General features: G+C 45.4%; 23 pseudogenes; 4 read left to right on the forward strand and 19 right to left on the reverse strand.

Moving 5' to 3' along the window:
* Positions 1 to 1,719: 1,719 nt before the first annotated feature.
* Positions 1,720 to 1,838, reverse strand: LOC148267583 (5S ribosomal RNA; annotated as a pseudogene).
* A 522-nt stretch (positions 1,839 to 2,360) lies between these two features.
* LOC148267584 (5S ribosomal RNA) lies at positions 2,361 to 2,478 on the reverse strand (annotated as a pseudogene).
* A 1,144-nt stretch (positions 2,479 to 3,622) lies between these two features.
* On the reverse strand, positions 3,623 to 3,741 carry LOC148267585 (5S ribosomal RNA; annotated as a pseudogene).
* A 1,135-nt stretch (positions 3,742 to 4,876) lies between these two features.
* LOC148267586 (5S ribosomal RNA) lies at positions 4,877 to 4,995 on the reverse strand (annotated as a pseudogene).
* Positions 4,996 to 5,526: 531 nt separating this feature from the next.
* On the reverse strand, positions 5,527 to 5,645 carry LOC148267587 (5S ribosomal RNA; annotated as a pseudogene).
* A 206-nt stretch (positions 5,646 to 5,851) lies between these two features.
* Positions 5,852 to 5,969, reverse strand: LOC148267588 (5S ribosomal RNA; annotated as a pseudogene).
* Positions 5,970 to 7,137: 1,168 nt separating this feature from the next.
* On the reverse strand, positions 7,138 to 7,256 carry LOC148267589 (5S ribosomal RNA; annotated as a pseudogene).
* A 502-nt stretch (positions 7,257 to 7,758) lies between these two features.
* On the reverse strand, positions 7,759 to 7,877 carry LOC148267590 (5S ribosomal RNA; annotated as a pseudogene).
* A 205-nt stretch (positions 7,878 to 8,082) lies between these two features.
* LOC148267591 (5S ribosomal RNA) lies at positions 8,083 to 8,201 on the reverse strand (annotated as a pseudogene).
* A 530-nt stretch (positions 8,202 to 8,731) lies between these two features.
* Positions 8,732 to 8,850, reverse strand: LOC148267592 (5S ribosomal RNA; annotated as a pseudogene).
* Positions 8,851 to 9,054: 204 nt separating this feature from the next.
* On the reverse strand, positions 9,055 to 9,173 carry LOC148267593 (5S ribosomal RNA; annotated as a pseudogene).
* Positions 9,174 to 9,379: 206 nt separating this feature from the next.
* On the reverse strand, positions 9,380 to 9,498 carry LOC148267594 (5S ribosomal RNA; annotated as a pseudogene).
* Positions 9,499 to 12,356: 2,858 nt separating this feature from the next.
* LOC148267595 (5S ribosomal RNA) lies at positions 12,357 to 12,482 on the reverse strand (annotated as a pseudogene).
* Positions 12,483 to 12,800: 318 nt separating this feature from the next.
* Positions 12,801 to 12,919, reverse strand: LOC148267596 (5S ribosomal RNA; annotated as a pseudogene).
* Positions 12,920 to 13,258: 339 nt separating this feature from the next.
* Positions 13,259 to 13,376, reverse strand: LOC148267597 (5S ribosomal RNA; annotated as a pseudogene).
* Positions 13,377 to 15,061: 1,685 nt separating this feature from the next.
* LOC148267598 (5S ribosomal RNA) lies at positions 15,062 to 15,179 on the reverse strand (annotated as a pseudogene).
* Positions 15,180 to 15,912: 733 nt separating this feature from the next.
* Positions 15,913 to 16,030, reverse strand: LOC148267599 (5S ribosomal RNA; annotated as a pseudogene).
* A 520-nt stretch (positions 16,031 to 16,550) lies between these two features.
* Positions 16,551 to 16,669, reverse strand: LOC148267600 (5S ribosomal RNA; annotated as a pseudogene).
* A 206-nt stretch (positions 16,670 to 16,875) lies between these two features.
* On the reverse strand, positions 16,876 to 16,994 carry LOC148267601 (5S ribosomal RNA; annotated as a pseudogene).
* Positions 16,995 to 18,418: 1,424 nt separating this feature from the next.
* On the forward strand, positions 18,419 to 18,537 carry LOC148267602 (5S ribosomal RNA; annotated as a pseudogene).
* An 815-nt stretch (positions 18,538 to 19,352) lies between these two features.
* On the forward strand, positions 19,353 to 19,471 carry LOC148267603 (5S ribosomal RNA; annotated as a pseudogene).
* A 563-nt stretch (positions 19,472 to 20,034) lies between these two features.
* On the forward strand, positions 20,035 to 20,153 carry LOC148267604 (5S ribosomal RNA; annotated as a pseudogene).
* Positions 20,154 to 20,970: 817 nt separating this feature from the next.
* Positions 20,971 to 21,088, forward strand: LOC148267605 (5S ribosomal RNA; annotated as a pseudogene).
* The last annotated feature ends 854 nt before the right edge of the window (positions 21,089 to 21,942 follow it).

Here is a 21,942-nt window from a genome sequence, read left to right on the forward strand (position 1 = left end):
ACTTGTCCAAGGGGTCGATCATCCTGATGGCCAAGAAGTGGGAAGACTTGGTAAGCCGGTCAACAATTACCCAGATGGCGTCATGTCTTGAACGTGCCATGGGTAATCCCGTTACGAAGTCTATGGTGATGTGTTCCCACTTCCACTCCAGGATCGGGAAAGGCTGAAGTAGCCCACCTGGGCACTGATGCTCTGGCATGACCTATTGACATACCAAACATTTGGATACAAAGTCGGTTATGTCTCTCTTCATCCCATTCCACCAAAACTGGGGTCGCATGCTTTGGTACATTTTGGTACTTTCGGGATGCATGGTAAACTTTGAGCTGTGGGACTCTGTCATGATGTCTCTCTTTAACTCACTGTCGTCTGGGACACACACCTTGTCTTGGAACCGGAGTAACCCATCGGCAGATACTCAGAATTCCTAGCTCGCTCCCTCTTCTGTATCGATCTTGCGTTCTACTAGGGCGGGGTCAACTGACTGGGCTTCTCTTATTCTCTGGATTAACTCGGGCTGGACTATCAGGCGGCCCAAACATGTGACTCTCTTTAGGTCCTGAAGTCGAACCTGTTGAGAGCATCTGCCACCACATTGTCCTTACTTGGATGGTACAAGATATCACAATCATAGTCTTTAAGGAGTTCCATCCACATTCTCTAACGCATGATGAGATCCTTCTGAGTGAATATATGTTTCAAACTCTTATGAGCGGTATAGATCTGAAAGGTCTCCCCGTATAATTAATGGCGTCAGGTTTTCAAGGTGTGTGTGATTGCGGCAAGCTCTAAGTCATGGGTGGGGTAATTCTTCTCATGATTCTTTAACTGTCTGGACCCATAAGCTATGACCTTCCCATGCTGCATTAGGACACAACCCAGGCCTAGATAGGAGGCATCACTATAAACTGTATATCCCCCCGATCCACTCAGTAAAGCCAACACGGGTGCAGTAGTCAGCCGCTTCTTTAATTCTGAAAAACTTCTTTCGCAATCTTCGTTCCATTCGAACTTGGCATTTTTCTTTGTGAGTCGGGTTAGGGGAGCCGCTAGACTAGAGAATCCTTTGAAGAACCTGTGATAATAACCTGCCATTCCTAGGAAGCTACAGATTTCCTTAACTGATGTCAACTTCTCCCAGCCAAGTACCGCTTCAACCTTTTCGGGATTAATTGATACTCCTTCCTTCGATATGATGTGTCCTAAGAAGGCGGTCTACTCAAGCCAGAATCTACACCTACTCATCTTTGCATATATCTTCTTTTTTCTGAGGACCTGCAAAACGTCATGACTCACATTTGCGAATAAACCAGCGGACCATAGTTCCCATCGCGCATAACGTCGAACGATCCATAAAAAAAAAATGGGTGACACACGAGGACTTCCTAAGAAAATGGGTGAAATATAAGAACTTCGTAGGAGGTCACCCATCCTAGTACTACTCTCGCCCAAGCACCCTTAACTGCGGAGTTATGATAGAATCCGTTGCATTAGTGCTGGTATGATCGCTCATGTTTCATTCTGCACTATAAATACATACACTCTTTCTCCTTCCATCCTCCCTCCGGTCATTTGTTTCCTTGTGCGTGCACTCTGCATCTCTCCTTCTCGTTCTAATATCAAGTAAAATGCCCCGGCACCATGACTCACCTTTGCGAATAAACCAGCGGTTCATAATTCCATTCAGGCGTATTGTCGAACGACCCATTTGAAAAATAATGGGTGCAACACGAGGACTTCCCAGGAGGTCACCCATCCGAGTACTACTCTCGGCAAAGCACACTTAACTACGGAGTTCTAATGGGATCTGGTGCATTAGTGCTGGTATGATTGCACCTATTTCATTTCGCACTTCAAAAACACACAAACCTTTTCCTTCCATCCCCGCTCCCGTCATTTGTTTTCTTGTGCGTGCACACTGCACCTCTGCTTCTCGTTCTAATATCAAGTAAAATATCCCAACGTCGTGACTCATATTTGCGAATAACCCAGTGGACCATAGTTCCCGTCGCGCGTAATGTCGAACAATCCATTTGAAAAAAATGGGTACAACACGAGGACTTCCCAAGAGGTCACCACTCCTAGTACTACACTCGCCCAAACACATTTAACTGCGGAGTTCTGATGGGATCCAGTGAATTAGTAATGGTCTAATAGCACCTGTTTCATTCTGTGCTACAAATACATACACTCATTCTCCTTCCCTCCCCCCTCCTGTCATTTGTTTCTGCACACTGCACCTCTCCTTCTCGTTCTAATATCAAGTAAAATGCTCCGGCACCATGACTCACATTTACGAATAAACTAGCGGATCATAGTTCCAATCGCGCATAACGTCGAACGACCCATCTGTAAAAAAATTGGTGCAACACGAGGATTCCCAGAAGAATACCCATCCTAGTACTACTCTCGCCCTAGCACACTTAACTGCGGAGTTCTGACGGGATCCAGTGAATTAGTGATGGTATAATTGCACCTATTTCATTCCACACTGCAAATACATACACTCCATCTCATTCTCTCCCCGATTCTTGTAATTTGTTTTCTTGTGTGTGCACACTGCACCTCTCCTTCTCGTTCTAATATATGAAAAAATACTCCGTCGTCGTGACTCACATTTGCGAATAAACCAGCGGACCATAGTTCCAGTTACGCGTAACGTCGAATGCCCCATCTGAAAAAAATAGGTACAACACTAGGACTTCCCAGGAGGCCACCACTGCTAGTACTACACTCGCCCAAACACAGTTAACTGCGGAATTCTGATGGGATCCAATGCATTAGTGATGGTATAATGGCACATGTTTCATTCTGCGATGCAAATACCTACACTCTTTTTCCTTCCCTCCCCCCTCCCATAATTTGTTTCCTTGTGGGTGCACATTGCACCTCTTCTTCTCGTTCTAATATCAAGTAAAATGCCCTGGCGCCATGACACACATTTACGAATAAATAAGCAGAGCATAGTTCCAGTCGCACGAAATGTTGAACGCCCCATCTGAAAAAAATAGGTGCAACACGAGAACTACCCAGGAGGTAACCACTCCTAGTACTATACTCACCCAAGCACATTTAACTGCAGAGTTCTGATGGGATCCGGTGAATTAGTGATGGTATAATGGAACCTGTTTCATTTTGCGCTGCAATTACCTGTTTCATTCTGCGTGCACGCTGCATCTCTGCTTCTCGTTCTAATATCAAGTAAAATGCCCCGGAGCCGTGACTCACATTTACGAATAAACCAGCGGACCATAGTTCCAGTCGCACGTAAAGTCGAACAACCCATCTGCAAAAAAATGGGTGCAACACGAGTACTTCTGAGGAGGTCACCCATCCTAGAACTACTCTTGCCCAAGCAAACTTAAATGCGGAGTTCTGATTGGATCCGGTGCATTAGTGATGGTATGATCACACCTATTTTATTCCGCTCTATAAATACATACATTCCTTCTAATTTCCTCCCCCCTCCCGTCATTTGTTTCCTTGTGTGTGTATAATGCACCTCTCCTTCTCGTTCTAATATCGATTAAAATGCCCCCACGCCGTGACTCGCATTTGCGTTTAAACTAGAGGACCATAGCTCCAGTCGCGCGTAACATCAAACGACCCATCTAAAAAAAAATGGGTGCAACACGAGTACTTCCCACGAGGTCACCCATCCTAGTACTACTCTCGCCCAAGCACACTTAACAGCAGAGTTCTAAAGGGATCCAGTGCATTAGTGCTGGTATGATCGCACCTTTTTTATTCTGCGGTGCAAATACATACACTCCTTCTCCTTCTCTCCCCCCTCCCGTCATTTGTTTCCTGGTGCGTGCACACTGCACCACTCTTTCTCGTTCTAATATCAAGTAAAATGCCCCGACGTCGTGACTCACATTTGCGAATAAACTAGTGGACCATAGTTCAGGTTGCGCGTAACGTTGAACGACCAATCTGCAAAAAAATGGCTGAAGCACGAGCACTTCCCAAGAGGTCACCCATCCTAGTACTACTCTCGCCCAAGCACACTTAACTGCGGAGTTCTGATGGGATCCGATGAATTATTGATGGTATAATGGCATCTGTTTCATTCCACGTTGCAAATACACACACCCCTTCTCTTTCCCTCCCCCCTTCCGTCATTTGTTTCCTTGTGCACACACACTGCACCTCTCCTTCTCGTTCTAATATCAAGTAAAATGTTCCGGTGTCATCGCTCACATTTGCGAATAAACCAGCGGAGCATAGTTCCAGTCGTGCGTAACGTCGAACGACCCATCTGCGAAAAAATGGGTGCAACACGGGGACTTCCCAGGAGGTCACAACTCCTAGTACTACACTCGCCTACGCACATTTAATTGCGGAGTTCTAATGGGATCCAGTGAATTAGTTATGGTATAATTGCACCTGTTTCATTTGCGCTGCAAATACATACACTCCTTCTCTTTCCATCTGCTTCTCGTTCTAATATCAAGTAAAATATCTTGGTGCCGTGACTTACATCTGCAAATAAACCAGCGGACCATAGTTCTAGTCGCGCGTAATGTCGAACACCCCATAAGAAAAAAATAGGTGCAACATATGGACTTCCAAGGAGGTCACGACTTCTAGTACTACACTCGCTAAAGAACATTTAACTATGGAGTTAGGGTGGGATCCGATGAATTGGTGATCGTATAATGGCACCTGTTTCATTCTACACTACAAATACATAAACTCCTTCTCCGTCCCTCCCCCCTCCCGTCATTTGTTTCCTTGTGCGTGCAAACTGCACCTCTTATTCTCGTTCTAATATCAAGTAAAATGACCTCGCGCCGTGACTCACAGTTGCGAATAAACCAGCGGACCATAGTTCCAGTCGTACGTAACGTCGAACGACCCATCTGTAAAAAAATAGGTGCAACACGAGAACTTCCTAGGAGGTCACCCATTCTAATACTACTCTCGCCCAAGAACACTTAACTACGAAGTTCTAACGGGATCCGGTGCATTAGTGCTGGTATAATTGCACCTGTGTCATTCTACGATGCAAATACATACACTCCTTCTCCTTCCCTCCTCCCTCAAGTCATTTGTTTCATTGTGCGTGGACACTGCACCTCTCCTTCTTGTTCTAATATCAAATAAAACGCTCCGGCACCGTGACTCACATTTGCGAATAAACCAGCAGACCATAGTTTCAGTCGCGCGTAATGTCGAAGGACCCATCTGTAAAAAAATTGGTGAAACACGAGGACTTCCTAGGAGGTTACCCATCCTAGTACTACTCTCGCCCAAGCACACTTAACTCCAGAGTTCTAATTTGATCTGGTGAATTAGTGATGTTATGATCGCAAATGTTTCATTCTGCATTGCAAATACATATACTCCTTCTCCTTCCATCCCCCCTCCCGTCATTTGTTTCCTTGTGCATGCACACTGCAACTCTCCTTCTCGTTATAATATCAAGTAAAATGACCCTGCGCCGTGACTCACATTTGCGAATAAACCAGCGGACCATAGTTCCAGTCGCGCGTAAAGTCGAACAACCCATCTGCAAAAAAATGGGTGCAACACGAGTACTTCCGAGGAGGTCACCCATCCTAGAACTACTCTCGCCCAAGCAAACTTAAATGCGGAGTTCTGATTGGATCCGGTGCATTAGTGATGGTATGATTACACCTGTTTTATTCCGCTTTGTAAATACATACACTCCTTCTCATTCCCTCCCCCCTCCCGTCATGTGTTTCCTTGTGTGTGCACACTGCACCTCTCCTTCTCATTCTAATATCGATTAAAATGCCCCCACACCGTGACTCGCATTTGTGTATAAACCAGCGGACCATAGCTCCAGTCGCGCGTAACATCAAATGACCCATCTGAAAAAAAATGGGTGCAACACGAGTACTTCCACGAGTTCACCCATCCTAGTTCTACTCTTGCCCAAGCACACTTAACAGCAGAGTTCTGAAGGGATCCGGTGCATTAGTGCTGGTATGATCGCACCTTTTTTATTCTGTGCTGTAAATACATACACTCCTTCTCCTTCTCTCCCCCCTCCCGTCATTTGTTTCCTGGTGCGTGCACACTGCACCACTCTTTCTCGTTCTAATATCAAGTAAAATGCCCTGGCATCGTGACTCACATTTGCGAATAAGCCAGTAGACCATAGTTTAGGTCGAACGACCAATCTGCAAAAAAATGGTTGAAACACGAGGACTTCCCAAGAGGTCACCTATCCTAGTACTACTCTCGCCCAAGCACACTTAACTGCGGAGTTCTGATGGGATCTGGTGAATTATTGATGGTATAATGGCATCTGTTTCATTCTGCGCTGCAAATACACATACTCCTTCTCTTTTCCTCCCCCCTTCCGTCATTTGTTTCCTTGTGCGTGCACACTGCAGCTCTCCTTCTCATTCTAATATCAAGTAAAACATTCCGATGTCGTCACTCACATTTGCGAATAAACCAGCGGAACATAGTTCCAGTCGTGCGCAACGTCGAACGACCCATCTGCGAAAAAATGGGTGCAACACCGGGACTTCCCAGGAGTTCACAACTCCTATTACTACACTCGCCCACGCACATTTAACTTCGGAGTTCTAATGGAATCCGGTGAATTAGTGATAGTATAATGGCACCTGTTTTATTCTACGCTAGAAATACATACACTCCTTCTCCTTCCCTCCCCCCTCCCGTCATTTGTTTCTTTGTGCGTGCACACTGCACTTCTACTTCTCGTTCTAATATCAAGTAAAATGTCTCGGTGCCATGACTCACATTTGCAAATAAACCAGTGGACCATAGTTCTAGTCGCGCGTAATGTCGAACGCCCCATCTGAAAAAAATAGGTGCAACACATGGACTTCCAAGGAGGTCACGACTTCTAGTACTACACTCGCTAAAGAACATTCAACTGCGGAGTTAGGATGGGATCCGGTGAATTAGTAATGGTATAATGGCACCTGTTTCATTCTACGCTGCAAATACATAGACTCCTTCTTCGTCCCTCCCCCGTCCCGTCATTTGTTTCCTTATGCATGCAAACTGCACCTCTCTTTCTCGTTTTAATATCAAGTAAAATGACCTCGCACCGTGACTCACATTTATGAATAAACCAGTGGACCATAGTTCCAGTCACGCGTAACGTCGAATGATCCATCTGTAAAAAAATAGGTGCAACACGAGAACTTCCTAGGAGGTCACCCATTCTAGTACTACTCTCGCCCAAGAACACTTAACTACGGAGTTCTAATAGGATTTGGTGCATTAGTGCTGGTATAATTGCACCTGTGTCATTCTACGATGCAAATACATACACTCCTTCTCCTTCCCTCCCCTCTCAAGTCATTTGTTTCATTGTGCATGGACATTGCACCTCTCCTTCTTGTTCTAATATCAAGTAAAATACTCCGGTGCCGTGACTCACATTTACAAATAAACCAGCGGACCATAGTTTCAATTGCGCGTAATGTCGAAGGACCCATCTGTAAAAAAATGGGTGAAACACGAGGACTTCCTAGGAGGTCACCCATCCTAGTACTACTCTCGCCCAAACACACTTAACTCCGGAGTTCTGATCGCAAATGTTTCATTCTTCACTGCAAATACATACACTCCTTCTCCTTCTATCCTCCATCCCGTCATTTGTTTCCTTGTGTATACACACTGCAACTCTCCTTCTCGTTATAATATCAAGTAAAATGACCCTGCGCCGTGACTCACATTTGCGAATAAACCAGCAGACCATAGTTCCAGTCGCGCGTAACGTAGAACGACCCATCTGTAAAAAAACGGTTGCAATACGAGGACTTTCCAGGAGGTCACCCATCCTAGTACTACTCTTGCCCAAGCACACTTATATGCAGAGTTCTGATGGGATCCAGTGCATTAGTGCTAGTACGATCGCACCTGTTTCATTCTGCGCTGTAAATAAATACACTCCTTCTTCTTCCCTCCCCCCTCCCGTCATTTGTTTCCTTATGCGAGCACACTGCACATCTACTTCTCGTTCTAATATTAAGTAAAATGCATCGGTGCCATGATCTCATTTGCGAATAAACCAGCGGACCATAGATCCAGTCGCGCGTAACATTGAACGACCCATCTGTAAAAAAATAGGTGCGACATGAGTATTTTCCAATAGGTCACCCATCCAAATACTACTCTCACCCAAGCACACTTAACTTCGGAGTTCTGATGGTATCTGGTGAATTAGTGATGGTATAATAGCACCTGTTTCATTCAGCGCTGCAAATACATACACTCCTTCTCCTTCCCTCCCCCCTCCCGTTATTTGTTTCCTTGTGCGTGCACACTGCACCTCTGCTTCTCGTTCTAATATCAAGTAAAATGCCTCGGCACCGTCACTCACATTTGTGAATAAACCAGCGGAACATAGTTCGAGTCGCGCTTAACATCGAGCGACCATCTGCAAAAAAATGGATGCAACATGAGTACTTCCGAGGAGGTCACACCTCCTTGTACTACTCTCACCCAAGTAGATTTAAATGCGGAGTTCTAATGGGATCCAATGAATTAGTGCTAGTATGATCGCACATGTTTCATTTCACGCTACAAATATATACACTCCTTCTCATTTCCTCCCACCTCCCATTATTTGTTTCCTTGTGTGTGTGCACTGCACCTCTCCTTCTCGTTCTAATATTAAGTAAAATGCATCGGCGACGTAACTCACATTTACGAATAAACCAGTGGATCAAAGTTCCAGTCATGCATAATATCGAACGACCCATCTGCAAAACAATGGGTGCAACACGAGTACTTTCCAGGAGGTCGCCCATCCTAATACTACTCTCGCCTAAGTACACTTAACTGCAAAGTTCTGATGGGATCCGTTGAATTAGTTCTGGTATGATCGCACCTGTTTCATTCCGCGCTGCAAATACATACACTCTTTTTCCTTCCCCCCCCGTCCTGTCACTTGTTTCCTTGTGCGTGCACACTGAACCTCTGCTTCTTTTTATAGTATCAAGTATATACACCGGCGCCTTGACTCACATTTACGAATAAACCAGTGAACCATAGTTCCACTCGCGCGTAACGTAAAACAACCCATCTGTAAAAAAATGGGTGCAACACGAGTACTTCCCAGGAGGTCACCCATCCTAATACTACTCTCGCCCAAGCACGCTTAACTGTGGAGGTCTGATGGGATCCGGTGAATTAGTGATGGTATAATGGCACCTATTTCATTCGGCGCTTCAAATACATACACTCCTTCTCCTTCCCTCCCCCCTCCCGTCATTTGTTTCCTTGTGCGTGCACACTCTAACTCTTCTTCTCATTTTAATATCAAGTAAAATGCCTCAGCACCGTGACTCACATTTGCGAATAAAACAGCGGACCATAGTTCCAGTCATGCGTAACGTCGAACGATCCATCTGGAAAAAAATGGGTGCAACAAGAGTACCTCCCAGGAGGTCACCCATCCTAGTACTACTCTCCCCCAAACACGTATAACTGCAGAGTTCTGATGTGATTCAGTGCATTAGTGTTGGTATGATCACACCAGTTTCATTTTGCGCTGCAAATACATACACACCTTCTCCTTCCCTCCACCCTCCCGTCATTTGTTTCTTCGTGCGTGCACACTGCAGCTCTTCTTCTCGTTCTAATATGAAATAAAATGCCTCAGTGTCATGTCTCACATTTGCGAATAAACCAGCGGACCATAGTTTCAGTGGCACTTAACGTCGAATGCCCCATATGAAAAAAATAGATGAAACACAAGGACTTCCCAGGAGGTCACCACTCCTAGTACAACACTCGCCTAAACACATTTAACTGCGGAGTTACGATGGGATCGGGTGAATTAGTGATGGTATGATGGCACCTATTTCATTCCGCGCCGCAAATATATACACATCTTCTCCTTCCCTCCACCCTCCCATCATTCGTTTCATTGTGCGTGCAAAATGCACATCTCCTTCTCGTTCTAATATCAAGTAAAATGCAATGGCGCCATGACTCACATTTGCGAATAAATCAGCGGACTATAGTTCCAGTCACGCGTAACGTCAAACAATCTGCAAAAAAATGGGTGCAACACGAATACTTCACAGGAGGTCAACCATCCTAATACTACTCTCGCCCAAGCACACTTAACTGTGGAGTTTTGATGGGATCCGGTGAATTAGTGCTAGTATGATCGGACTTGTTTCATTCCACGCTGGAAATACATACACTCATTCTCCGTCCCTCCCCCCTCCCATCATTTGTTTCCTTGTGCGTGCCCACTGCACCTCTACTTCTCTTTCTAATATCAAGTAAAATACTCCGGCACCTTAACTAACATTTGCGAATAAACTAGTGGACCATAGTTCCAGTCGCGCGTAACGTCCAACGACCCATCTGCAAAAAAATGAGTGCAACACCAGGACTTCCCAGGAGGTCACCACTCCTAGTACTACACTCACCCAAGCACATTTAACTATGAAGTTCTGATGGGATCCGGTGAATTAGTGATGGTATAATGGCACCTATTTCATTCTGCGCTGTAAATATATACACTCCTTCTCCTTCCCTCCACCCTCCCGTCATTTGTTTCCTTGTGCGTGCACACTGCACCTCCTCTTCTCCTTCTAATATCAAGTAAAATGCACCGGTGCCGTGACTCACATTTGCGAATAAATCAACAGACCATAGTTCCAGTCGCGCGTAACGTCGAGCGACCCATCTTCAAAAAAATGGGTGTAACACGAGTACTTCCGAGGAGGTCACCCATCCTAGTACTACTCTTGCCCAAGCACATTTTAATGCGTAGTTCTGATGGGATCCGGTGTATTAGTCCTTGTATGATCGCACCTATTTCATTCCGCGCAACAAATACATACACTCCTTCTTTTTTCCTCCCCCCCTCCCATCATTTGTTTCCTTGTGCGTGCAAACTGTACCTCTCATTCTCGTTCTAATATCAAGTAAAATACATCTGCACCGTGACTCACATTTGCGAATACCTAGCGGACCATAGTTCTAGTCACGTGTAACGTCGAACATTCCATCTGCAAAACAATGGGTGCAACACGAGTACTTCCCAGGAGGTCACCCATCCTAGTACTACTCTGGCCCAAGCACACATAACTACGGAGCTTTGATGGGATCCGGCATCGTGACTCACATTTGCGAATAAACCAACGGACCATATTTTCAGTCGCACTTAACGTCGAACGCCCCATTTGAAAAAAATAGGTGAAACACAAGGACTTCCCAGGAGTTCACAACTCCTAGTACTACATTCGCCCAAGCACATTTAACTGCGGAGTTCTGATGGGATCCAGTGAATTAATGATGGCATGATGGCACCTGTTCCATTATGCGCTGCAAATACATACACTCCTTCTACTTCCCTCCCCCCTCCCGTCATTTATTTCCTTGTGCGTGCACACTGCACCTCTTCTTCTTGTTCTAATATCAAGTAAAATGTCCCGGCACCATGACTCACATTTGCGAATAAACCAGCGGACCATAGTTCTAGTCGCGCGTAACGTTGAAGGTCCCATTTGCAAAAAAATGAGTGCAACACGAGGAGATCACCCATCCTAGTCCTCTTCTCGCCCAAGCATAACTGCGGAGTTCTGATGGGATCCGGTGCATTAGTACTGGTATGATCGCACCTTTTTGATTCTGCACTGTAAACACATAAACTCCTTCTCCTTCCCTCCCTCCTTCCCTCATTTGTTTCCTTGTGCGTGCAGACTGCACCTCTCCTTCCCGTTCTAATATCAAGTAAAATGTCCCAGCACCGTGACTCACATTTGTGAATAAACCAGCGAACCATTGTTCTAGTCGCGCATAACGTAGAAGGACCCATCTGCAAAAAAATGGGTGAAACACGAGGACTTCCTAAGAGGTCACCCATCCTAGTGCTACTCTTTCCCAAGCACACTTAAGTACGGAGTTGTGATGGTATCCAGTGCATTAGTGCTGGTATGATCGCACCTGTTTCATTTCGCGCTGTAAATATATACACTCCTTCTCCTCCCCTACCCCCTCCTGTTATTTGTTTCCTTGTGCGTGTACACTGCACCTCTCCTTCTCGTTCTAATATCAAGTAAAATGTCTCGGCGCCATGACTCACATTTGCGAATAAACCAGCGGACCATAGTTCCAACCGCGCGTAATGTCGAACTCCCCATCTGAAAAAAATAGGCGCAACACAAGGACTTCCCAGGAGGTCACCACTGCTTCTCGTTTTTTGTTGTTCTACTATGTAATATACTCGCAGACACTCTTATCATGTCATGGGCTTTAATTGAATGCACGAAAAGTATTAAACAAAATGCCCTGGCACCAATACTCATATTTGTGAATGAACCGGTGGACCGTTGCTCCAGTCCCGTGTAACGTTTAACGCCCAGTCTAAGAAAAGAAGGATGTAACACGAGAGCTGAGAGCATCCCAGGAGGTAACCCATCCTAGTACTATTCTCGCCCAAGCACGCATAACTGCAGAGTTCTGATGGGATCCGGTGAACTAATGCTGGTATGATCGCACCCTTTCTTGTTTGCGCCGCAAATACATATGCCCCTTCTACTTTCCTCTCCCCTCTTGTCATTTGATTCACTGTGCGCGCACCTCACCTCTTCTTCTAGTTCTAATATTAAGCAAAATGCCCCGGCGCCTCGACTCATGCCCATATGAATGGATCACCCACCGCACCTCGTTTTGTTTTATTATATTATGTAAAGTACTCGCAATGACACTCTTATAGCGTAATTGGTTTTAATTGAATGTGCAAAAAATATTAAGCAAAATACCCAGGTGGACCGTCGCTCGGGTCCCGCATAACATTTAATGTCCTATCTAAAGAAAGAAGGGTGCAACACGAGCACTTCCCAAGAGGTCACCCATCCTAGTACTACTTTCGCCCAAGCACGCTTGACTACAGAGTTCTAATGGGATCCGTTGAACTAGTGCTGGTATGATCACACCCCTTCTAATTTGCGCAGCAAAGACATATACCACTTCTCCTTCCCTCTCCCTTCCTGTCATTTATTTCGCTGTGCCACAACTCATCTCTGCTTCTAGTTCTAATATCGAGTGAAATGCCCTAGCACCTCGACTCATGCCCATATGAACGGATCGCCCGCCGCACCTCCTTTTTTGTTGTTCTACTATGTAAGATGCTCGTAATAATAATCTTATCACGTAGTGGGTTATAATTGAATGCACGAATAGTATTAAGCAAAATGCTCCGGCGCCGTGACTCATGTTTGCGAATTAACCAGTGACTATCGCTCTAGTCCCGCGTAACGCCCCATCTGCAAAAAAAAGGGTGCAACATGCGAACTTCCTAGGAGATCACCCATCCTAGTACTACTCTCGCCCAAGCACGATTAACTACGAAGTTCGATGGGATCTGATGCATTAGTGCTGGTATGATCGAACCCCTTCCATTCCGCACTGCAAATACATATACCACTTCTCCTTCCCTCTCCCATCTCATCATTTATTTTATTGTGCGCGCACACCGCACCTCTATTTCTAGTTCTAATATCAAGCAAAATGCTAAGGCATCTCGACTCATGCACAGATGAACAGACCGCCTGCGACAACTCTATTTTCATTGTTCTACTATGTAAGATAATCGTAATGACATTCTTATCTCGTGATGGACTATAAATGAATGCACGAAAAATCTGGCGCCACGACTCATGCCGGCGGACTATGGGTCCTATTGCGCATAACGTTTAACACCCCATCCGTAAAAAGACGAGCGCAACACGAAAACTACCCAAAAGATCACCCATCCTAGTACTACTCTTGCCAAAGCACTCTCAACTATGGAGTTCGATGGGATCCGGTGCATTAGTGCTAGTATGATCGCACCTCTTCTATTTTGCGCTACAAATACATATACCCCTTCTCCCACCCTCCCCCCGTTATTTGTTTCGCTATGCGCGAACACCACACCTCTGCTTATAGTTCTAATATAAAGCAAAATGCTCCGGCGCCTCGACTCACGCCCAGATGAACGGACTACCCCCTGCACCTCATTTTTGGTTATTCTACTATTTAAGATGCTTGTAATGACACTCTTATCACGTGGCGAACTATAAATGAATGCACGAAAATATTAAGAAAAATGTCTTGGTGTTGTGACTCACTCCGAGGGACAACGACTTTGATCGCGCATAATGTTTAACATCCCGTCAGCAAAAAAACAAGTGGAACATGAGAACTTTCTAGGAGGTCACCCATCCTAGTACTACTTCTGCCCAAGCACACTTAACTACGAAATTCGATGGGATCCAGTGCATTAGTGCAGGTATGGTTGCACCCCTTCCATTCCACGCTGCAAGTACATATACCCCTTCTCCTTCCCTCACCCCTCCCATCATTTGTTTCGTTGTGCGCACACACCACACATCTGTTTCTAGTTTTAATATCAAGCGAAATGTCCCGGCACCTCGACTCATGCCCAAATGAATGGATCGCCCGCCGTACCTTATTTTTCATTGTTATACTATATAAGATACTCGTAATGACACTCTTATCACGTAGTGGACTATAAATGAATGCACGAAAAATATTAAGCAAAATTTTCAAGCCCTGTGACTCACACCGGCAGACTGTGGCTCCGATCACACTTAACATTTAACACCCCGTCTAAAAAAAACAGGTTTAACATGAGGACTTTCCAGGAGGTCACCCATCTTAGAACTAATCTTGCCTAAGCACGCTTGACTATAGAGTTCTGATGGGATCCTGTGTATTAGTGTTTGTATGATCGCAACTGTCCCATTCCCAACTACAAATACATATAGCCCTTCTCCTTCCCTCCCCCTTCCCATCATTTATTTCGCTGTGCGGGCATACCGCATCTCTGCTTCTAGTTCTAATATAGAGCGAAATGCCATGTTGCTTCAACTCACACCCAGAAGAACGGAGCCCCCTTGCACCTCTTTTTTTGTTGTTTTACTTTGTAAAACTCTCGTAATGAGACTCTTATCATGTGGTGGACTACAAATAAGTGCACATAAAATATTAAGTAAAATGCTTTAACGTCGCTACTCATGCTGGCAGACTATGGCTCCGATCGCGCGTAACATTTGACACCCCATATGTAAAAAGACGGGTGCAACAAGAGAACTTCTCAGGAGGTCACCCATCCTAGTACTACTCTCGCTCAAGCACACTTAACTACGGAGTTCGATGGGATCCAGTGTATTAAAGCTAGTATGATTGCACCCCTTCCATTCTGCATTATAAATACATATACACCTTCTCATTTCCTCCCCTCTCCTGTCATTTTTTTGGCTGTGCGCGCACACTGCATCTCTGTTTCTAGTTCTAATATCAAGCAAAATGCCCAAGCGCCTCGACTTATGCCCAGATTAAAAGACCACCCGCCACACCTTTTTTTCTTTCGTTATTCTACTATGTAAGATGCTCGTAAGGACTCTCTTATCACGTGGTGGACTATAAATGAGTGCACAAAAAAAAGTAAGCAAAATGCCCCGGCGCGGCAACTCACGTCGGCAAATGAACTAGCAGACTATGGCTCCAATCGCGCGTAATGTTTGATGCCCTATCAGCAAAAAGACATGTGTAACACAAGCACTTCCCAGGAGGTCACTCATCCTAGTACTGCTCTCGCCCAAACATGCTTAACTGCAGATTATGATGGGATTCGATGTATTAGTGCTAGTATGATCCCACCCGTCCTATTCCTCACTTCAAATACATATACCCCTTCTCTTTCCCTCCCCTCTCCCATCATTTATTTCATTCTGTGTGGACACCGCACCTCTACTTCTAGTTGTAATATTAAACAAAATGGCCCGTTGTCTCGACTCACGCCCAGATAAACGGACCACCCACCTCACCTCAGTTTTGCTTTTTCTATTATTTACGATGCTCGTAATGACACTCTTGTCACGTGGTGGAATATAAATGGATACACGAAAAATATTAAGAAAAAGACGGGTGCAACACGAGAACTTCCCAAAGGTCACCCATCCTAGTAGTACTCTCGCCCAAACACACTTAACTGCAGAGTTCTAATGAGATCCGGTGCATTAATGCTAGTATGATCGCACATGTTTCATTCTGCGTTGCAAATATATACACTCCTCCTTCTTTCCTCCCTCCCGTCAATTATTTCCTTGTGCGTGCACATTGCACCTTTCTTCTCGTTCTAATATCAAGTAAAATGCCCTGGCACCGTAACTCACATTTGCGAAAAAACATGCGGACCATAGTTCCAGTCGTGCGTAATGTCAAACGACCCATCTACAAAAAAATGGGTGCAACACGACCAGGAGGTCACCACTTTTAGTACTACACTCACCCAAGCATATTTAACTCCGGAGTTCTTATGGGATCCGGTGCATTAGTGCTGGTATGATCGCACTTGTTTGCTTCTAAGCTGCAAATACATACACTCCTCCTCCTTCCCTCCCCCCTCCCGTAATTTATTTCCTTGTACGTGCACACTGCACCTCTCCTTCTCCTTCTAATATCAAGTAAAATGCCCCGGTGCCGTGACTCATATTTGCAAATAAACCAGCGGACTATAGTTCCAGTCGCGCACAACGTTGAACGACCTATCTGTAAAAACATGGGTGCAACACGAGTACTTCCTAGGAGGTCACCCATCCTAGTAATACTCTCGCCCAAGCACACTTAAATGCGAAATTTTGATGGGATCCGGTGCATTAGTGCTGGTATGATCGCACCTATTTCATTCCGCGTTGCAAATACATACACTCCTTCTCATTTCCTCCCCTATTTTCTCATTTATTTCCTTGTGCGTGCATATTGCACCTCTTCTTCTCGTTCTAATATCAAGTAAAATGCCCCAGCGCCATGACTCACATTTATGAATAAAACAGCAGACTATAGTTCCACTCGCGCGTAACGTCGAACGACCTATCTGCAAAAAAATAGGTGCAACACGAGGACTTCCCAGGAGGTCAACCATCCTAGTACTACTCTCTCCCAAGCACACTTAACTACGGAGTTCTGATGGAATCCGGTGCATTAGTGCTGGTATGATCGCAACTTTTCATTCCGCGCTGCAAATACATACACTCCTTCTCCTTCCCTCTTCCCTCCCGTCATTTGTTTCCTTGTGCGTGCACACTGCACCTCTCTTTTTCATTCTAATATCAAGTAAAATGCCCCAACGCCGTGACTCACATTTGCGAATAAACCAGTGGACCATAGTTCCAGTCGCTCGTAACGTCGAATGACCTATCTCGACTCATGCCCATATGAACGGATCGCTCACCGCCTCTCATTTTTTGTTGTTCTACTATTTAAGGTGCTCGCAATGACACTCTCATAACGTGATGGGCTTTAATTGAATGCTGGAAAAATATTAAGAAAAATGCTCAGGTGCCGTGACTCACATTTACAAATGAACCGGTGGACCATCACTCTGGTCCAGTTTAATGTTTAACACTCCATCTGCAAAAAGAAGGGTGCAGCACGAGAACTTCCTAGGAGATCACCTATCCTAGTACTAGTCTCGCCCAAGCACGCTTAATTACGAAGTTCAAATGCGATCTAATGAACTAGTACTAGTATGATCGCACCCGTTCTAGTTTGCGCCAAAAGTACATATACCCCTTCTCCTTCCCTGTCCCCTCCTGTTGTTAGTTTCACTGTGCGCGCACCTTACCTCAGCATCTAATTCTAATATCAAGCAAAATACTCCGGCGCCTCCACTCATGCCCATGTGAACAGATAGCGCCGTACCTCATTTTTTGTTGTTCTACTATGTAATATGCTCGCAGACACTCTTATCACGTGATGGGCTTTAATTGAATGCGCAAAAAATATTAAAAAAATGCCCTCGCGCCGTGACTCACGTTTGGGAATGAACCAGTGGACTTGCGCTCCGATCCCGCGTAACGTTTAACGCTCAGTCTGAAAAAAGAAGGATGCAACACGAGAGCCGAGAGCTTCCTAGGAGGTAACCCATCCTAGTATTACTCTCGCCCAAGCATGCATAACTGCAGAGTTCTAATGGGATTCGGTGAACTAGTGCTGGTATGATCGCACCTTTTCTTGTTTGCGCCTCAAATACATATGCACCTTCTCCGTCCCTCTACCCTCCTGTCATTTGATTCGCTGTGCTCGTACCTCACCTCTTCTTTTAGTTCTAATATTAAACGAAATGCCCCGGCGCCTTGATTCATGCCCATATGAACGGATCGCCCACCACACCTCATTTTTTGTTGTTATATTATGTAAGGTGCTCGCAATGACACTCTTATCACATGATTAGTTTTAATTGAATGTGCAAAAAATATTAAGCAAAATGCCCCGACGGACCGTCGCTCTGGTCCTGCGTAACACTTAACGCCCCATCTGTAGAAAGAAGGGTGCAACACGAGCACTTCCCAGAAGGTCACGCATCTTAGTACTACTCTCGCCCAAGAACGCTTGACTGCAGAGTTCTGATGGGATCCAGTGAACTAGTGCTTGCGATCATACCAGCACTAATGCACTGGATCTCATCAGAACTCCGCAGTTAAGTGTGTTTGGGCGAGAGTAATACTCGGATGGGTGACCTCCTGGGAAGTCCTCGTGTCGCACAATTTTTTTTTCAGACGGGTCGTTCGACGTTACGCGCGACTGGAAATGGGGTCCGCTGGTTTATACGCAAATGTGAGTCAAAAAACAGGGCATTTTAATCGATATTAGAACGAGAAGGAGAGGTGTAGTGTGAACGCACAAGGAAACAATTGATGGGAGTGGGAGGGAAGGAGAAGGAGTGTATGTATTTTCAGCACAAAATCAAATAGGTGCAATCATACCAGCACTAATGCAACGGATTCTATCAGAACTCCGTAGGTAAGGGTGCTTGGGCGAGAGTAGTACTAGCATGGGTTACCTCCTGCGAAGTCCTTATATTTCACCCATTTTCTTGTGAAATCCTCATGTCGCACCAATTTTTTTTTAGACGGGTCGTTCGACGTTACGCGCGTCTGGAACTAGGGTCCGCTGGTTTATACGCAAATGTGAGTCAAGAAGCAGGGGCATTTTAATCGATATTAGAACGAGAAGGAGAGGTGCAGTGTGAACGCACAAGGAAACAATTGATGGGAGGGGGAGGGAAGGAGAAGGAGTATATGTATTTTCAGCACGAAATGAAACAGGTGCGATCATACCAGCACTAATGCAACGGATTCTATCAGAACTCCGTAGGTAAGGGTGCTTGGGCGAGAGTAGTACTAGCATGGGTTACCTCCTGCGAAGTCCTTATATTTCACCCATTTTCTTGTGAAGTCCTCGTGTTGCACCCATTTTTTTGCAGATGATTCCTTCGACGTTACGCGCGACTTGAATTATGGTCCTCAGGTTTATTCACAAATGTGAGTCACGGCGCTGTAGCATTTTACTTGATATTAGAACGATGCGATCATACCAGCACTAATGCACCGGATCCCATTAGAACTCCGCAGTTAAGTGTGCTTGGGCGAGAGTAGTACTCGGGTGGGTGACCTCCTGGGAAGTCCTTGTGTCGCACAAATTTATTTTCAGACGGGTCATTCGACGTTACGCGCGACTTGAACTAGGGTCCGCTGGTTTATACGCAAATGTGAATCAAGAAGCAGGGGCATTTTAATTGATATTAGAACGAGAAGGAGAGGTGCAGTGTGAACGCACAAGGAAACAATTGATGGGAGGGGGAGGGAAGGAGAAGGAGTGCATGTATTTTCAGCACGAAATGAAACAGGTGCGATCATACCAGCACTAATGCAACGGATTCTATCAGAACTCCGTAGGTAAGGGTGCTTGGGCGAGAGTAGTACTAGCATGGGTTACCTCCTGCGAAGTCCTTATATTTCACCAATTTTCTTGCGAAGTCCTCGTGTTGCACCCATTTTCTTTTTTTCAGATGTGTCGTTCGACGTTACGCGCGACTTTAATTATGGTCTGCAGATTTATTCGCAAATGTGAGTCACGGCGCAGTGGCATTTTACTTGATATTTGAACGAGAACGAGAGGTGCAGTGCCCACGCACAAAAAAACAAATGACGGGAGGGGGAAGAAAGGGGAATGAGTTTATGTATTTGTAGCGCAAAATCAAACAGGTGCGATCACACCAGCACTAATGCACCAGATCCCATCAGAACTCCGCAGTGAAGTGTGCTTGGCCGAGATTAGTACTCGGATGGGTGACCTCCTGGGAAGTCCTCGTGTCGCACCAATTTTTTTTCAGACGGGTCGTTCGACGTTACGCGCGTCTGGAACTAGGGTCCGCTGGTTTATACGCAAATGTGAGTCAAGAAACAGGGGCATTTTAATCGATATTAGAACGAGAATGAGAGGTGAAGTGTGAACGCACAAGGAAACAAATGACGGGAGGGGGAAGAAAGGAGAAGGAGTGTATGTATTTGCAGCGCGAAATTAAACAGGTGCGATCATACCAGCACTAAAGCTCCGGATCCCATCATGTTGCACCTATTTTTTTTCGGATGGGTTGTTCGACGTTACGCGCGAATGGAATTATAAACCGCTGGTTCATTTGCAAAGGTGAGTCACGGTGCCGGGGCATATTATTTGATATTAGAACGAGAAAGAGAGATGCAGAGTGCACGCACAAGGAAACAAATGACGGGAGGGGGGATGGAAGGAGAAAGACTGTATGTATTTGCAGTGCAGAATGAAACATGAGGGATCATACCAGCACTAATGCAACGGATTCTATCAGAACTCCGCAGTTAAGGGTGTTTGGACGAGAAAAGTACTCGGATGGGTGACCTCCTGCGAAGTCCTTATATTTCACCCATTTTCTTGGGAGGTCCTCGTGTTGCACCCATCTTTCTGCAGATGATTCTTTCGACGTTGCGCGCGACTTGATTTATGGTCCGCAGGTTTATTCGCAAATGTGAGTCACGGCGCCGTGACATTTTACTTGATATTATAACGAGTACGGGAGGTGCAGTGCGCACGCACAAGGAAACAAATGACGAGAGGAGGAAGAAAAGATTAGGAGTGTTTGTATTTGAAGCGCAAAATTAAACAAGTGGCATCATACCAGCACTAATGCATTGGATCCCATCAGAACTCTGCAGTTAAGTGTGCTTGGGTGAGAGTAGTACTCGGATGGGTGACCTCTTGAGAAGTCCTCGTATCGCAACAATTTTTTTTCAGATAGGTCGGTCGACATTACGCGCGACTGGAACTATGGTCCACTAGTTTATACGCAAATGTGAGTCAAGAATCAGGGGCATTTTAATCGATATTAGAACGAGAAGGAGAGGTGCAATGTGAACGCAAAAGGAAACAAATGATGGGAGGGCTGGAGGGAAGAAGGAGTGTATGTATTTTCAGCACGAAATTAAACAGGTGCGGTCACACCAGCACAAATGCACCGGTATTTCCGTAGTAGTGATACGTGAAATACGTTGTGAACCCCACTGTACCGAGGAGGAAGCGCTACCCTATACGCAACCACCCCCACTTTTTCCAAAATCTCAAACGGCCTATGAACCGGGGACTTAATTTCCCTTTCTTTCCGAACCTCAATAACCCTTTCATGGGAGAAACTTTCAGGAACACATGATCCCCTACCTCAAAGCTTAACTCTCTCCTACGATTGTCTGCGTACCCCTTCTGTCTACTCTGGGCAGCTTGTAAATTATGTCGTATCATCCACACCTTAGCCGTGGTTTCCTCTACCATCTCCGGCCCCAACAACTGTCTTTCCCCCACCTCGCTCCAACACACCGGCGACCTACAGGGTCGACCATACAGAGCTTCATAAGGAGTCATGCCGATGCTGGTGTGATAACTATTATTGTATGCAAATTCTATTAAGGGTAGTATGTCTTCCCAATCTCCTCCCGTGTCGATAACACAGGCTCTCAACATATCCTCCAACACTTGTATCGTCCTCTCCATTTGTCCTTCCGTTTGTGGATGAAAAGCTGTGCTAAAGCTCAATTTAGTACCCAAAGCCTGTTGTAACCCTCTCCAAAATCAGGAAGTAAATCG

The sequence above is a fragment of the Carica papaya genome, chromosome 3 (genome assembly GCF_054855325.1).
Source record: "Carica papaya isolate Zhongbai chromosome 3, ASM5485532v1, whole genome shotgun sequence".
NCBI classification, from domain to species: domain Eukaryota; kingdom Viridiplantae; phylum Streptophyta; class Magnoliopsida; order Brassicales; family Caricaceae; genus Carica; species Carica papaya.